This window comes from Cyprinodon variegatus, unplaced genomic scaffold (genome assembly GCF_000732505.1).
Source record: "Cyprinodon variegatus isolate N-32 unplaced genomic scaffold, C_variegatus-1.0 Scaffold664, whole genome shotgun sequence".
Taxonomy (NCBI): Eukaryota; Metazoa; Chordata; class Actinopteri; order Cyprinodontiformes; family Cyprinodontidae; genus Cyprinodon; species Cyprinodon variegatus.
Window position 1 is genome coordinate 291,537 of NW_015151117.1, and position 5,766 is coordinate 297,302.

Consider the following 5,766-nt stretch of genomic DNA (forward strand, 5'->3'; position numbering starts at 1 on the left):
GCATGATGCCTCCCGTGGTTAGTCATGAATGATCATGAGGCGACGATGCCAGGTGGAAGTTCATCACCCAGACGACGCACAGCACAGGCTCACCTCGCTTCCCACGCCTCCGTGATCTTTCCACACCTCCTCAGGTACAGACTCCATTCGTCACCTGGCCGGTGTGTGACTGTGAAAGTTCTCAGCGTTCGGATGTGTGAATGTGGTTTTCAAATGCAGCATGGTGTGAAAATGGGGGGTGGGGGGATGCAAATGAATGTGCCTGTCATTCTCAGCAGACTGCTTTTAGCTTGAAATTGTCGACTTTATTTCTAATGACCGTTTCCAATTTTATAATCAAAGTACAACTGAAAACTAGGACAATATATTGAATAAAAAGATTAAATGTTTGAGCTCTAACCTCGTCTCTGTGTGATTTTTAGCAGATAAAGGGGAACGTGCTAAAAGCCTAACAATGCAGATTTCGGTTCAGTATCTTAGCCTTTAAGCCTTTCCTTTGATTTTAGTTGATTTGTTTAACATGAAAGGCGATCTGAAAAGAAAATATATATACAGATACCAGTTATTGATGCAATAAAAAGTGTAAAAGTAATGAAAAAACAACTAGTTATAGTTTGTTTTTGTTATGCAAATATAATTTTTGCCCTTTATATGAACAAGTTGTGCTTCTGAATTTCAGAAAATAGAACAATGTATGGTGTTTTTTTTAATAGGTATTGAATATAAAAACTAGAACTAGGCAATTAATTAGGTGTATAATCACAATTTAACAAAAAAAAAATTTTTTTTAAACCTGCAAAGGCACTCAGTTATAGTCACATTACATTTAACAAGAGTAAGAAGCTAAATGTCTCCCTCCAGCTCTTTAGGTTGATGGAGAGTTGCCCATAGACATGCATATAAATGTAATAGCTAGCACGTAGATCGAGGCACCTAAATAGAAGTAAGCAATTTTTCACAACAAGGTTATAGAGAAGTCCTTCCTCAGTGGACTTTGAACAAATGCATGCTTAGAGTTTTTAGACTTAGATGCAACTTTATTTATCCCTTGGAATTACTCCTTCAGGGTAATTGTGGTTCCAGTAACGTATTTAGAGTACAAATAATTAAAGCAAGATGCCATTAAAGATAAAAATACAACAGACAATATAAAAAGAGTATATACTGTAGTACAAAAAAGCATGAAAACAAAGTTGTATTGCAAAGGAGAATCGAAATAAAATTGCACTTTGTGGTAAAACTGTTCAGCCTTTTAAAAATGCTCACAAAATTGTTAAATCCATCCGTCGCTCATTTGTCCATCCAACATTTCTTTTAGGGGTGGGTATTGCCAAAGAAGTCACGATTCGATTCGAATCACGATTCACAGGCCACGATGCGATTCTATCACGATACATCACGATACTTGAATCATTGCGATACATTGCAATATTTTCTCCTCCATGTTTTGTTTTTGAATGACCGGAAATGCTTGTGACACAAGGCAGCGTGCCTCAACACATTTGCAGCGACATCTACTGGACTGAAAGTTGTATTACACTTGTTTTTGGCTGATGTTCGCCAACCATTCATGCAATTTTATTTATTCATTTTTTAAAATTAATAATCGNATTTTTTAAAATTAATAATCGATTCTTGGCATCAAGAATCGATGCAGTAGATCAAAAAAATGAGAATCACGATGCATCATCATCACGATTATTTTGCACACCCCTAATTTCTTTTATCTATTAATCTCTTTCTATATATACAGTATTGGTTCATCATATGTTCATTTATCAGAATAAACTGAGACATCTGGAATTCTGACTTGAAAAGGTGGAACACTGTTAAAAATGAATGTAAATTGAACTTTTTTTTTTTTTTTTTTTTAGTTTTTCTTTTCAAGTTCCTAAACTACTACGGTATATGGATTTAGATTTTTCTAGTGGGGAAAAAAAAAACAAGTACAAAAAGAACAAAGTTTATTAAAAATAAGTTTAGAATATTCCTGATATTTATGTTCATCAGAACTTTTGTCTAAATTTATTGATTGACAAGTAATTATAAAAGCCTTAACATTTCAGTTTATTACCGTTTTACAAAAATGGATCCAACTCCAGTGTTTTAAAAAGGTGAGCATCGAAGTCAGGTTAAGTTTGGGACATTTGAAGGGTTGGGGCTCCAGTTTTTGTTGGATCGGGGGTTCTAGCAGTTTTTTGACTTGCTGCTCTTTGGGCTAAAAATATGACACAGAGCCTTGTTTCTGTTAAGCGCTCTCATAACACTGGAAAGACAGGGTAACATATGCTTTCATGTGGGAAAGTTAAGAGATATTTTTTATCCAGTTATAAAGAAAACTGCTTCTTACTTAGTAACGCCTAAATATGGAAAGATAAAACAAATCCCAAAAGTTCATTGTTGGAGAACTGCAATAGAGAATCCTCAGAATTTCACATTAAAAAGTCCTTATTGAAACATAATAGTTTTTTTTTTTTTTTTGATATGAGAGAATAAAATCCTGGCAACATTTATACATGTATTCTGGTAAAATGAGACCAGCAAGGGTTAATTTTCTTATTTGGCAGGAAAAATCGAAAGTAAATTTTAGAAAAGCACATTATACCCTTTGCATAGTCTGTGAAGATGTGGGCCTGTTTCTCTCACAACTCTGTTAGTCTGCGTATTCTGCAGACTTCGAAACACACGCTTTATGAATAAATAGGATTACCTTTACCTATAATATGAAAATAGGACGTTGGTTAAACACCTTGCATTAATTTGCTTCAAAAGGAGAAAGAAATCCAATCAAATCACCCACCAGACCTAAATCTGACAGAGAACCTGCAGAGGTGAACAAATAAAGGGTTAAAATCTGACCAAGGAAGATCTTTAGAGATTGTGGAAAGATAATTTTTAAATAATTGGCCTACAGACGGAAAGCTGAGCATAGCAGCACAGAAACTTAAACATTAAAAGTGGATCTATGGACTTTTATTGTAAAAACAATTTAGTTGCAATTCACCTTGTTGTCCAGCAAGAGGTGATGTGCTTCAAACTATAACACGCTTGACAGATCTCTCAAATAACATTTCAGATTTTATTGGCCCATTAGAGGGAAGTTTTTTTTTAGTGAGGTAGGTTCTTTTACTTTGTCATACTATCAACCATATATTTTACAACCAAGGGTACGGGTATGACTTGTGCGACATATGCATCCCCAAAAATGAACAATAAACAAGCAGCCATCACCTAAGCTATAATATGGAACACAGTTTGCTGTATGCATTTTAATATGTTTATGTCAGTTATTACTTATTAAGTAAAAGCTGTTATAGAGCTGAGAGGTTGTAGAATGGAGGAAAAAAAGCAATTACGGCTGTGGTTGGAAAAATGTATTTACTATTACATCCCACCTCCTGCTAATTATTAGTGCTGATCTTTATTTAGTATTTGCTCAAGCAAAGTGACTGCTAGACAAGAGTGAAGGCATTTTTTTATCTAAAGCCCATTTCCCACTGAAAATATGCCTTAGAAACTGTTTTCCAGTTTTAGATGTTTTGGTAATAGCCTAACTCCCTTAGGCTATTATGCTTCGGTTTGTGAGAAACTATGTGAGAATCTCTCCCTGTGCCTCTTAAATAGTTTAAGATAGTTTAAGATAGGGATTCAGAACAAGCAGGGATATTGACAGCAATGTATCTGTCCTCCCTTGCAAGGTAGTTAATAAAATGCTGGCTTTATTTAGAAACACTGGATCTCAATTTCTTGTTAAGTAAGATATTTTCTTTCCGTCAACATACCTATAATTAGCAATTCCCCCATTAACATTAAATTAATCTGTTGGACATTTCCTTATTTTATAGATTGGTACTTGCAGATAGTTCACAAGGGACTCCTAATGGCTTTCTTTCATAGATGATTTTCCTTTTTCAACACTTCCATTAAGGACAACATGTTGACCTTCCACCTGAGCCGTAGATCTCAATGGCCTCTCCAGAGTTAACTTTGACCTCTTCTCTAATAAAGTCTCACCTTGACCTGTCTGTTCATTAAGATAGATGGACGGGTCTTTGCAGGTTTATGCCTCATGCCTTCCATTGCTAAGATGATAAACAGTGCTCCAACAGATGATCACAGCAATTATTTCCCCACAAATTTCTCCCATAACTCTTGTATTCAGAATACCTGTCCAAAGTCTGTCCTCGAGGGCCACCGTCCCACAGGTTTTCAGTGTTTCTTGACTTCAGCACAGCTGATTCTGATGACTATAATTCAGCTGTCAATCAGCTATTAATGGAAACCAGCTGTGTTGAAGCAGGAAACCTGCAGAACAGCTTTGGACATGCCTAGTCTTTATGATGCTTGCTTGTCAAAAAAATCTTCTATATTGACCCTCTGGGGCCTTCTGGGAACAACTGAATTTCTACCAAGATTTACACACAGGTGGGCAAATTGGGTAGCTTACAAAAGTTAGTTTCATTGCTAGACTGTATAAAGGGATAAAAAAAAAGCCACACCCTAAAAAAATCTGAATACCTTCTATTTCCGTTCAGTGCTGGGGTATCATATAGGATTGTGATAAATACATGGAAGATTTTGTTATTATATGTAACAAAAATTATTAGATATCATCTAGTATAAAACATCTATGGATCATGTTTTAAATGTTATTGGTATAATATTATTTTGATGAAAGCTTAAAACATTTAGAATGAATAAATTTTTGTATATCTATGGATTATTACTGCATGTTAAAATTTCTTAGAGAATTTAAAGAATATTGAAAGAAGATTATGAATCCCTCTTTTTCTTTGGCACAGAGGATGAACTGTATATTTTGTTGGTAAAAAAAACAGGGAACGAGAGATGTAAACGGGATGCAAATACACAACTTTGCAGTAAATGCACAAAAGAGACTTAAAAGACATAAAAAAACACATGCAAAGGAAAAATAAGTGCAAATGTGAAACGTAAAAGTGAGAACATGCTGCAAACACAAAACCCACTGCAAATATATAAACAATGCTAACACACAATACACATGCAAAGGAGAAATACAGCGAGTAGGAAAACTACAAGAAAAGATGCTACCTCCGCATAATTATTACCGTATGCTCCAGACCAGTAGGGGGAGACAATCATCAACACAAAAGCCAAGACTCTTGGTAAAGGCATAAACTGGATGTTTAAAGAGATTGTTAAAAATGAAAAAGAAAGGAAAACTCACCTTTTCTTTCAAAATATCTTCTGGACGGCATCCAGTTTGTTTTCAATGTATTCATTTGTAGTTAAGCCTGCCTGTGATCTAGTACCATAAATGGTGCATTGCCCAGTTTTGTTTTCCTTTGCATGCTTGCATTATTTATGTATTTGCGTTGGGTTTTGTATTTGGATTGTGCTCCTAATTCGCCTCTCTCTATTTTTCTGATATACAGCATTTTTTATTTGCAGCATTTTTCCTTTGGATGTGTTTTCTTTGTTTTTGTCATTTTGTATTTGCAGGACTTTTAAAATTTGCTGTGAATATGCAGGGCGTTTGCTCCACTCAGCCATAATTTTAACAATGTTTTGACTAATGCTTCCATAAATCTTTTATTTTAAATTGTGGACTTTTATTTATCTTGTATTCTAAAATGTAAATATTCTTTATTTCAATGTGTATTATTGCTAAAGAACAAGAAATATGACATGAGAATATAAAGATAAACCTTATTATAAATTAAACATCTCCCTGAGCTTAACTCACTGAGGTAAGCAACAGTTTTCTTTAAATATGTCCTTTTA